At 37.5% G+C, this 12,663-nt stretch overlaps 1 pseudogene; it reads right to left on the minus strand.

Moving 5' to 3' along the window:
• Nucleotides 1-5,432: 5,432 nt before the first annotated feature.
• Nucleotides 5,433-11,687, minus strand: LOC122058923 (annotated as a pseudogene).
• Between the last annotated feature and the right edge of the window lie 976 nt (nucleotides 11,688-12,663).

The following is a 12,663-nucleotide window of genomic DNA, read 5'->3' on the forward strand; positions in this document are numbered from 1 at the left end:
CAAAAAAAAAAAAAAAAAAAACCTAAAAAATGTTTGATAAAGTTATTCCGCTTCACCCGTTTCTAGAAACATAAATCAAAATTTATGCCTATTTACAATTCTAAAAATGATTTTGACATTGTTTCTTCGTTTCTAGAAACGAAGAAGAGAGAAAAAAAAAAGGCTATTATGTCCAATAAATCTCTCAACTATTTAAACCTAAAAAGAGGCAACCGAACCCTCTCACCCTAATGGGCATTCGATTTTACTATTGGGATTTTTAGGCTCCGTTTGGTATCGTTTAAAAAAAAAAACATTTTTGGAGTTTTTTTCATCCCAAAAAAAGCGTTTGGTGTACTTATGGCCTGTTTCGGTTTTTTTGGAACAAAAAGTGAGAAAAAAAAAAAAAAAGAACTGAAAAAACGATAATGGACAGAACTCCCTTTAACTCCAAAAGGGAGTTCCGTCTTCCCAGTTTCGTTCCAATTTACAAAAAAAGGGAACTATCATTCCCGATAAAAATCTTTCGCCTCTCTCTCAACACTTCTTCACTCTAGTTTTGCGCAGGCCCTCTTTGGTATCATTTTTCTTTTCGATTTTCATTCACAAAAATGGTTTTGGCTGCATTTGGTATCATTTATGTAGCTTGGTTCTATTTAAAAATTAAAAAAAAAAAAAATGGTAAAGCATAAAAACAAAAAAGAGATCAATAGTCATTTATGTGTTTTGGCCAAAATTGATTTTCAACTATTTTGGTGCTGAACTTTAATGAGCATGTGCTTAAAGTCCCAATATGAAAGGGTAAAGTAGTCATTTGCTTTGTAATTAGAAATCCAACCCTCTTATTCCCTATTGTTCAATCCAAAGTGGAGAAAGAGAGTTATAAAGCAGATTTGTGAAGGGAATCTCTTCACTCATTTATTCAAAAAATCATTTTACACATAGAGATACCAAACTATTTCTCATAAGAAACTATTTTTCTCAAATAGTTACCAAACCATTTTTATGTTTTGATAAAAAAATAATTTTCATTAATGATTTTTGTTAATTAAATAAAAATCAAAAAAAAAAAAATGATACGAAAGAGGCCGCAGAGAGGAGAGAAGCCACCACGCCGCTGCTGCCTTTGGCTCTCTTCACAACAGGTAACGACGCCGCCATGCATCTCATCGTTGCCTTCTGCCCTCTTCTCTGTTCTTCAACCTCATCGCCCTTTTTTTTCAAAGTAAAAAAATCTGATTTGTCGCAGAGAGGAGAGACGCCGCTGCCGCCCTTGGCTCTCTTCACAACATGTAATGTTGCCGCCCTGCATCTCATATTTTCCTTCTACCTTCTTCTCTGTTCTTCAACCTCATATTGCCCTTATTTTTTATTTTTTTTTCAAAGCAGAAAAACCTGATTTGTTGCAGAGAAGAGAGACGTCGTTGCCACCCTGTTCTTCGTCGTTCATCGGCTTTGTGTTCATCAGCTTCAAGTACACAGTATGATTCAGATTTGGATCTTAAAACACCATTCGTTGCTACAGTTAGGGTTTTCGATCGGCTTCTTGTTGCTTGTTGGAATCCATAAGCTTGAAGTTGCAGAAATTTTGATTAAAGATTCCTCTGTCTGATTTGGTCTCTGATCTTAGAACATTTGAGTTTACATTCTTGCGGTTTTGAAACTGTCCTTGAAACAGATTCACCAAACATCATTTTTCTATTTTAAAACGGCATTTTGACACAGAAACTGAAATTTTTGTTTTTGACATGAAACATCGTTTCTGAAATAGAAATGATATCAAACGGAGCCTTAATGGCATTATGTCTACATAAAACGTTTTAAGAAATAGGCTTATCAAACACCAAAATATTCGTTTTTGTTTTCAAAAACGGGAAAATCCGTTTCTGTTGTTTCTAGACAGAAAAATAATAGAAACATTATCAAATGATGCCTAGGTGTTTACACCCTTGCTTCCCTCACTGCTGTAAAGGATTATCAACCAACGATTGGATAGCTCTCTTAATGATTGATAAGTTTTTATAATTCTTTAATGGGTTGAGTTTCCTAAACCAATTGTGTAAAATTCCTCCTACCAAGAATAGAAAATAAAAAATGTAAAAGTCCCACCATTAAATAATCTCTACATTATACACGAAAGTGGATCGCAAAAGGAAATTCACATCCACCCCCAATAAACTGAGTTCAGATTAGATACTTGTATAAGAATGATTTACGTACTGTGTTTGATTCACACTAGGACTCTAATTAATCTCTTTTTTCTTTTAATTGATTTTTATTTTTAGTGGTACAAGAATCATTTTCGAGGACTTGATCCACAATCCAATAGACTAGTCTATTATTACCAGAAAAAAAAAAAAAAATGAAAAAAATAAGAGAAATTTACATCAATCTTCCCTCACATTTATCCTTATTGTAATTATTCTCGTGTTTCGTTTATTATATAAATAAATTCATTCAATCTAACAGCGTGTGAGTGAGGTGTTAATTTCAAAATTGAAAAAACTATTTTGCCCTGTCTCCACCGACACCTGAGTCCATTGTAATCCAGAACAGGGCCAATGGAGTTGCATGGGGGACGCTAGAAAATCCCTTCCCTTCTCTTATCTCTCCTCATCTCAATCCGACCTGAAACTGCAAAAGAGATTCTCAGCAGTTCGCCTTTATGGATCAACCTGTTAAAGAATCTCCCTACGAGCTTCTGTTTCACAGAGCCATGGGTTTCGTTCCATTTGGACAGTATTGGGAGGAACTTAGGAGAATCTCAGATTCTCAGCTACCCAGACACTTCTTTAGCCCCAAGAGAATCTCTAGTTTTGAGGCTTTCCGGTGTGAAATCGGTTTGAAGATGGAGGAGGAGATCAAGACTTCCATGGAATTGAAAGGAGAGGTGGTGGTGAAGGAGTTGCTGCATTTTGGGAGTAATCTCTCAAGAATATCATTTTATTGAGATCTGATTCTGGTATTATTGTGGGCTTACATCATTGTCTTCCCTGTTTCCTTGAAATTCTGATGAGGCACCGAGGAAATCCTTCTTGTAATCTTGGTTCAAGCTCTGTTCTCGAATTCTGTCCTTGACAAGGCCAGCAACAATCACCAAAGCCCCTCTCTGTTTCTGTTCCATAGCCCTTCTTTTGTCCTGTGGGTCAAGCCATCTTAGTGAGGGGCAGAAATCGGAAACATTGGGTTTCCTTGCAAGTTCCACAATCGCCTTGTTCAATTGAAAGAACTCATCCCCTTGGATTAATTCAGTTAATTGAAAAAATACGATTTAGTGATTTTAGGATTGGAAATGTTGTCTCGAATGTTTGAATTCAATCTCAAATGGCAATCCTAGGACCATCTGGGTATTGGTAGGAACCCAAACACATGATACAACATTGCAACAAATAGAATCTCTCAGGTCAAAGGTCAAGTGACGGGTATGAATCACGTTCTCACACAACTGGCCGACATTCTCACCAAATTCTTTTTTATAGGTACACAGTATGTGTACTTACCTTTATATATTGGAATCACGTCTCTGGTAACATACAATGTAACGACCATATAAATAGGATTTTCACTCCTATCCCTAGCGAAGAATAATTTTGGATGAAAACCAATGGAACAACTTACAAGTCCAACCAATAAATAAATGACATGCATAAATGAAATTAAACAGTCTTATCAATAAACCGGGTTTGATGAACACACATATCCAATTCCGGGTTTCACCGAGTTTTTGCCAAGGTCTCCCACTGTTTTAGGGCCATTCATCTCATGGCCTTCTCTGTGGGTTAACTTCGGTTTTGGGATTTGAAATCAGTTTAGCTTAGCTTACCACTATAATTACTTGTGGGTGTGAATCAATCGAGCGAAGAAGGGAGTCAAGAAGACGATAAAGACGCAGAGAGAAAAATTAAGACTAAAAGAGAGTGGTTAGGGCATAAATCGAAAGGCACACAACCCTTTTCTTGCTGGAGAAGATTGCTGCCTTTCATCGCCCAAGAAGATAGGTATGGCTGATCTCTTTCAAAGTGTGAGAGGTTTCCCTTCCCTGTTCGTTGGAAGGAAGATTGAAGACAAACATGAAAGAAGGGCAAAGTGAGTATTAATTGAAATAAGGCCCCACTTAACGGATTGATCCTCAAAAGCCTCTCACAATGTTAGATTGGGTGGGTTTACATGTAATAAACGAAACACGAGAGAATAGATATAATAAGGACAAATGCAAGGGAATGAGGATATAAATTTCCCAAAAAACTAGCCTCCATTATCACTTTATTTTATTTGGTAATAGATTTTGATATAGTATCATCGTCTTTACTCTTTTTTTTTTTGTTAACCAAAGGTCTCCGGGCTAGCTTACGCGCACATCGACTAATCCTCGGGGAGACTAGCACAGCAACCCACCGCTATGATCTCCACTTAAATTGCAGATGCACAGATGAGGAATTGAACCTGAGACCGTGCACCTAATCCACACAATCCTCAGTTCGCCCTAACCATCTGGGCAATCCATGGGTGGGTACAGAATAAATAAGAAAACACACACACACACACACTCACACAATGCCTATGACAGGATTCGATCCCATGACCTGCTCCCCTTGGTGCCGGCCCCACATCTCTTTCTCTCTTTCTAACATAGTGAAAGATATCTAACTCTATTGGAGATAGAATGTGAACACCTGAAATGTGTTCACTTTATTTTTAGGTTTTATTATTTATTTTTTTTTATTTTAAAAAGCAACGAACTTTAAAATGTAATACATTTAACACAAATTATACGTGTTTAATATACAATATTATATAAAATCGTGTTTTAACTGTATCTGTAAGATCAAACACCAAGAAACACGAATAATAAAGAGACAATAGATCCGTACGACACAGAGATTTAACGAGGTTCACACACCAGGGTGGTATGCTACGTCCTCGGGCGAAGAAGATGATTCACTATGCAGAAGAGAAATTACACCCTAGCAGCGGCGAGGAAAACTCGCCCTGAAACCCTAGCAGCGTGAAAACCTTGGAATACAATAACTTTCTTAACAAGCAACAGTACATTATATATATACTCCAAAATCGTGGGTCGACCAATCGGGTCGCGGTCGATCCGGTCGAACCATACCGCGGGGGCATAGCCCCCACACCCCCATACGAGATCAGTGATGGGCTCCAATCTTAGGCTTATCGGCCCAACCCCTCTACTTCCATCACAGATCTCAGAAAAATTCCCATTTTGGTCGCCACCAAAATATGTCGGATCGGGTCAAGAATTCAAGACAAACTTAATAGTATCTATAGAAATATACTGAAGAAAATAATTCTTTTTAAATAATTTTTTTTTTCAATTAAAGGTTTGAATATGCATTTAATATGCGACTTTACTAACTATGGCTGGGACGCAAACAATGTGAACAAGTTGTCTATATATAATAAGTTTAATTTTACTTGAGACATAAACACTGTTGTGTCACACAAGGGAAAAGGAGAAACACCAAAAACTTGAGAATAATTCACCAGGAAAAGGGAATGGAAATACAAACTGATGTGGGTTCAAGGCATTTTAACTAAGGAAGACTAACTGATCTTTGCAGAATCAAGACACTTCTTCCCTGTATGAGCATTGTTCAAAAAGTTGCTCAAGTAATCTTGAAATAAGACCTCATTGTAATGAGCCATCCCATCCTTCTCAACCACATCAGGCAATGGTGCAATCTTCACTGTCGCTTGAGGGTTAAAAAATATAGGGCATGAAACTCTCGATTCTGTGCTTGTTGTTCGAACTCCGTGTTCTGCATTCATGTATCTGCCATTGCTCAGTATCTTGCACACCAAATGAAAGAGAAGGAAAGAAAAGCTTAATTAGTGAAAGTTGAGAAAGTAATGAACAATGTGTTCTAGATCTAGAATACTGGTAGTGAATGTTAACAATAGTTAATTTGCCCCTTCCACACGTTGGGTTGCTCTATATGCTTAATATAGAGCATTGGGTTGCTCTATAAAAGTAGTTAATTAACTTATTGACTTGGTCAGTCACATGTCAATTTGACTCAATTGCATTTCAAGTCGTGCTGAGTTTTGAGTTTTAGAGCTCTTATGGTTACATACCTGAAGGCTATCCCCAACATTGATCACCAGAGCTCCTGGGATTGGTGGAATCTGTACCCACTTTCCCTCATTTTCGGCATCTATTCCATCTTTCATTTTAACATACAAGCCACCAACCCCATCTTGTAGCAACACTGTAAGGGTGCCCATGTCGGAATGCCGGCCAGTCCCCACAGTTAGGTCTGGATTGGGACATGGTGGGTAGAAGTTCATGTTACAGAATCTTGCACCAATGTATGCATCAGCCATGGTATCATCCAGCTTCACTCCAAGGCTCTCAAATAACACCCCCACTATCTTTCTCACCATCTCTGATGTTGTCTTTAGGTAGCAGAGTTCAACTTCCCTAGCATTCAAATGCTTGCATTTCAAGATAATGATGATTAAAGGCATGAAGTATAAAATAAATATATGTTATTTCAACTCTAGTCTTAGGAAAGTCTAAAATGGGCAGATTGGAAAGTTTAACAATGTGAGTGAAGATCACAGTTTTAAAACCTGCCAGAGATTGAACCATTGAAGTGTGCAATTTCCACTTTAACCCAATTCTCCCCCTATTGAGAGGGGGTCTTTGTTAAATGTCTCCATTCCTGCTGTAGCCCACCCAGGTTCACTGCTTTGCAGGTCTGGTTAAAAAAACAAAAAAATTGAAAAATACTGTTCATGCTCAGACCATGAAACCTGGGCTAGATCAGTAGGGCTTTCAGCCCCCTCCCACCCCTCCCTCCTCTCTCATAAAATTATTATACCAGGTAGGATATTTAATAACCTGCTTAAACTTAAGGTGGAAGACTAACCTCACTTCTTCTGGCCAGTATTTCATTGCATCATCATCAGAGGTATAAACCATGCTCAAATAATCTATCCATTTCAAGACCTTATCCTTCTCTGTACGACAGCTAGTACCATAAGTCACATAGGGTGTAGGGCTCAACCCCTTCAGATAAACTGCTTTCTTCTCTGGTGGTTGATTAAAGAACCGGTGAGCTGCATCTTCAAGACCCTCAAGCACTTCTACTGGCACACCATGGTTCACCACTTGGAAGAAGCCAATAGTTTCCGCAGCCCTTGTGAGAGCCTTAACAATTTTTCCATGATTAGGGACATCAAGCTCCGAAAGGTCGATAGGTTGTGCTAGATATGTTCCTGCAACTTCCTTTCTTATTCTTTCTTCTAGAGGTTGGATGTATTCATTAGGCACTGTCAGCAAGCCAGAATCAACAAGACCCTTGACGCCATTACCCCGCCGGACTACAAAATCAAACAGCGAGTTGCCGTCGGCAAATGTTGGTGCCATTTTGGAAAGGCCTACAATTGAAGGGGTAGAAGCAAGGATTAAAGTATTGGTATCGATCGTCGTATCGGTCGGCCAAAATTAAGATACGTATCGGCGGGTATCGTATCGTATCAGAGATACACTAAGATACGCTAAAGATACACACAAAAATGGATAGAAAACATTTTTTTAAACACTTTTGCATAAAGAATTTGTTAAAAAAAGCTATTGATAACATGTATTATGCATAAACACTAAATTGAGGGTATCGTACTAAGAATTCAAGGTCTGTAGTTGTCCCATAAATGTAAAATCCTTGTTCCCAACCTTGATTTCCACTTTAGTTAGGGAAAAATATGGCTGACAACAACTTTGGAACAAAAACCCTTCAAAAAATCGTTTTTTTCTGAAAAATTACCCATATTGGCCATTATATATGACCGTAGCACTGATACGTATCGATACGTACCGATATATATATATATATATATCGATACTCACCGATACGTGCTGATATATACCGATACTCACCGATACGTACCAATACATACTGAAACGTACATTTTACCTCAATTTTATATTTTTTATAGAGTCGTATCGAGGTATGTCGTATCGTATCGATGTGTATTAGTGGTGTATTGATGCATATCGATATGTATTGTAGGATATATATCGATACGAAATGATTTAAAAAATTCAATGTATCGTGTCGGTGTGTACCGTATCGGCCGACTAAATTTAAGATACGTATCGGAGGGTATCGTATCGGTATCGGAGATACTTAAAACCATGGGTAGAAGGTGGGTGCAACTGTAGTATTATGTATGAGTGGTAGATGGCTATGGGTGAAGACTGAGGGGGCCTTCATAGGCTTTTAATTTTTAGGGTTTTATCTTAGGATCTGTAATCAATTTGTTTAAGTAATCAGTCCTGATAGACTAGACATGGTCCCCTTTATAAATGATCGATCAATTACAAAGTCATAAATGGAATTGTCCTTATTAGACTATATAAATAATACTTAAAGATGCTTGACCCCCAAAATACAGTGCATTATATACATATTTTAAAAGTTGGATGATGGAGAGGATAAAAAATATGACAAAGCTAGAATGAATACCGCGTATATGCATATTTTAAAGGTTGCAATGATGTGAGGAATAGAAAAATTTCTGTTATTTTTGGTCACGAAGGAATAGAAAAATGTCAAAGCAAGAACTGTAGTTTAAAAAGAAGATTAAAATACAATCATCAACATAATGTTTTAACAAATATTTGAAAAAAAAAAAAATCACTCGAGCATAAGGACCATAAAAAATAATAATAATAATAATAATAGAGTGGGTTATATTTGATAAGGATCACCAAATTTTAAATATAACTTACCCATGAATTTTCACCAATTCATTGATTTTTTTTTTTTTTTATCAGCACACTAAAAGAAAAGGGGGCAGCACTCATGCACATCAATAATGAAAGACCACCCCAATTATCAATTTATTGCGGTGGTAATATATTACTATTGTTAATATTTACTAGTCCTAGAAGTTACTAGGTATTGCAAGTAGGCAAGTTACATTTAGCATGTTGGACAATTTTCATGAGAGAGAGGATGCTACATACAATTATTTTTGAGTAATGTTGTATTTAGTAAGATGTATACTATTTCCGTAAACTATTCGTTTGGATATGCCTCGATGTTATTTTCGTTTATCCTTTTATATTATTTAATTAATTCATTTGCTTATTCTTGGGAGAGAAAAAAACATTGTCATAAAATATAGGCAAAAGGATCAGGGAAAAAGAAAAGGAGAAACACCCATCAGAAAAAAAAAAAAAAAAAAAAAAAAAATTATATAATACATGTATAAACTGAGAATGAATCACTAGGAAAAGAGAATAAAAACCCAAAATGATGTAGGTTTAAGGAATTTATTGACTCTGAAATAGTGTTTTAATGCCCCTACCCTAGTTTTTGTATAAGGATCAAACAAGCCAAATCAATTAATATTGGATTGCCCAGAACAAATTTTTAACAACATCAACCAATCCGATCTTGATTCTTGGAACTTGACATGGCCACAATATTTCAGCTTTATTCGACCCACCACATGGCAAGGCCAATTCCAATCCAAATAAACCGATGCAAACATATCCGATCTTGATTTTTGAAACCTGATTAGTTAATTAGCACATTCAAATGTTGGACATTTGACACCCCCTGGCCCGATCATTACCTAAAAAAAACAGTAATAGGGGAAGTCATGGACAAGTCGACTGAGAGCAAAAGGAGGCAAGAAAAGACCTCCTACGATTAAAAAGGCATAGCACTGGGAAAAATAATAATAGTGAAGTATTCATTTCCCTTTCCATCGTGAAGTCAAAGATTACCCATCCTTCTATCCCTGCATAGGCATCGTTGAAGCATCATGCCCCTTTTTCATTGCCTAGGTTACACGAATAAGTGTTGCGAGAGATTTTCACAGGGGGAGGGAAAGTGGGAAGAAGATAAAGTATATTTGGTATGATCCTAGAAAATGTGAAATTACATAACCATCCATCTTATTATTATTATTTTTTTTAATATTAGAAAAAATATATAAAAGAACATGGAATTACAGGATTAAAGTCTAGGCATTCCTAGACCAAAATACATGACCAACATATAATCTTAAGTTTCACTTTCGACATTGCCATCAACAAATTAAAACAGAAGATTGCAGTAATTTACATTGAAGATCTATCTTCGACATGACCATCGGTAGGATCCTCAGCCAAAGTCAAAACAAATACAGAGATAAATGCTCGTCATGAATCAAACCGATAGTTTGATTTATCATTACAATCCTAATAAATTTTATGAGCAATAAAAGAGTGAAGCAATTTATTTCACTCTCCAAATTAACATACAACCCTTTATTTAATTAAGAAGGGTAGAGGAGTCCCTTTCCCATATACACATTATATAAAAGTTTTGTCATAATGTCATCAATGCGAAAATGGAATCCTCAACTGATGTAGAATTAGGACGACGAAGTGATCTTAGCAAAATCAAGAGACTTCTTCCTTGCGTGAGCCTTGTTGAAAAAGTTGCTCTTGTAATCTCGAAACACTACCTCATTGTAATGAGCCATCCCATCCTTCTCAATAACTTGAGGCAATGGTCCAATCTTCGCTGTTGGTGGAGGGCCAAAAAATATAGGACATGAAACTCTCAATTGCATGTTTGTAGTTCAACTCGGTGTTCTGCACTCTTGTATCTCCCATTACTCAGTATCTTCCACACCAGAGAAGAGAAAGGGGAAAAGCATAAGTAGTGAGAGTACTTAAGCAAGTAATGAACAACACTATGTTCTAGACATATATATATATATATATATATTTATTTGTGAATGGTAACAATAGTTAATTATGACTCGGTACGGTGACTCAGTGAGTCACACGTCGGTTGATTCACTTGCATTTCAAGTTCTTGCCAAATTTTGAGTTTTGGATCGCTTATGGTTACATACCTGAAGGCTATCCCCAACACTAATCACCAGAGCTCCTGGGACTGGTGGAATCTCAACCCACTCACCCTTATTTTCGGCATTTTTTGCATCTTCCATTTTAACATACAAACCGCCTATCCCATCCTGTAGCAACATAGTTAGGGTGCCCATGTCTGAATGTCGGCCAACGCCTACAGTTAGGTCTGGATTAGGACATGGTGGGTAGAAGTTCATGCTACAAGTTCTTGAACCAATGTATGCATCAGTCATGAGGTCATGCTACCAAGATGACCTGCCTTGAATTCTAATCCAAGGATAATAACCTATGGTGGAAGACTAACCTGACTTCTTCTGGCCAGTATTTCATAACATCATCATCAGAGGTATAACCCATGCTCAAATAATCCTTCCACTCGAAAGTTTTCTCCTTCTGTGGCGCAAAGCTAGTACCATAGTTCACATATGGGCTAGGGCTCACCCCCTTCATATAGGCTGCTTTCTTCTCTGGTGGTTGATTAAAGAACCCGTAGGCTGCTTCTTTGAGACTCTCAAGCAGCTCAACCGGCACACCATGGTTCACTAGTTGGAAGAACCCAAGAGTTTCTGCAGCCTTTGTGAGAGCCTCAACAATTTTTCCATGGTTAGGGCCATCAAGCTCCGAAATGTCGATGGGTTGAGCTAGATGTTTTCTTGCATCTTCTTTATTGATTCTTTCTTCCATAGGTTGGATGTATTGGTCAGACACCGTCGACAAGTCAACAAGACCCTTAATGCCATTACCCCGTTGGACTACGAAGTCGAACAGCCAGTTACCGTCGGCAATGGTTTGTGCCATTTGAGTTGGAAGGCCTATGAAGGTGTAGAAGGTGGTGCAACTGTGGTAGTGAACGATTGTGGGTGGTGAATTGGGATGAAGATGCCCTTCAAAGGTTCTTTATATATGGAGTCTCTAAGTTGAATATGGGTGTTTGGATAGCTGATTATTTGGTTAAAGCTGCAGCAAAATCAGGATCTCGACTCAAATTGTCTCCTTAATTTCCAAACCATTTCAGGAAGGAGATTAACAATGCAGTGTTTGGGTTCCTATTAATGGTAATGTTGAAGGTGGGATCTCTTGAATTAGTCAGGGTTGGTACGTTTTCTGACCCTGATGATAGATCACGTTGATTGGCTTAAAGTGCCAAATAACGCATTCTAGAAGCTTCTGGCAGTTTCATTTTTGCTGATCAGCCTATCTGTGTATGCTTCCTTATGTTCTTGGAGTACATGCCTAAAGACAAGTGAACGAAGTGACCCTTTAGTAAGGAACACGAGTGAACGGATTTAAGGGAGAGTTGAAACCGCTAACTAGTGAGTGAGGAGGGAAACCAGCCTCGCTCAGCCTCGTTCCAATTATGAAATAATAACTAATCAACTGATTACTTAAAAACATGTTCATACTTAGCCTATTGATACGTGCACGGTAGAGAGAGGAAGAGAAAAATAAGAGATATAGAGAAAATAGGGGAGATAATGTAGGGTTTTGGCTAATTAGGAGATGCCTGCCTCTTGGCTTTACGGACGAAGCCAGACGTCTAACTAATTGGGAGAGTAGCCGCCTCTTCTCAAGATAAATCTAGAGAGATAATTTAGGATAATTTCTTCATTCCTTTCCATTCCATATTAGTTCCTCTTAAATAGGATAAACAAGTAGTGACAAACGATACTTACACCATACACTCCATCTACGCTCCACTACTTCCACTTTCATATTTATCTCTAACTTCTACTAACTTACCAACTTTTATTAACTACTCAACACTCCACCGTAGCAATAAC

The sequence above is a fragment of the Macadamia integrifolia genome, chromosome 13 (assembly GCF_013358625.1).
Source record: "Macadamia integrifolia cultivar HAES 741 chromosome 13, SCU_Mint_v3, whole genome shotgun sequence".
NCBI lineage: Eukaryota > Viridiplantae > Streptophyta > Magnoliopsida > Proteales > Proteaceae > Macadamia > Macadamia integrifolia.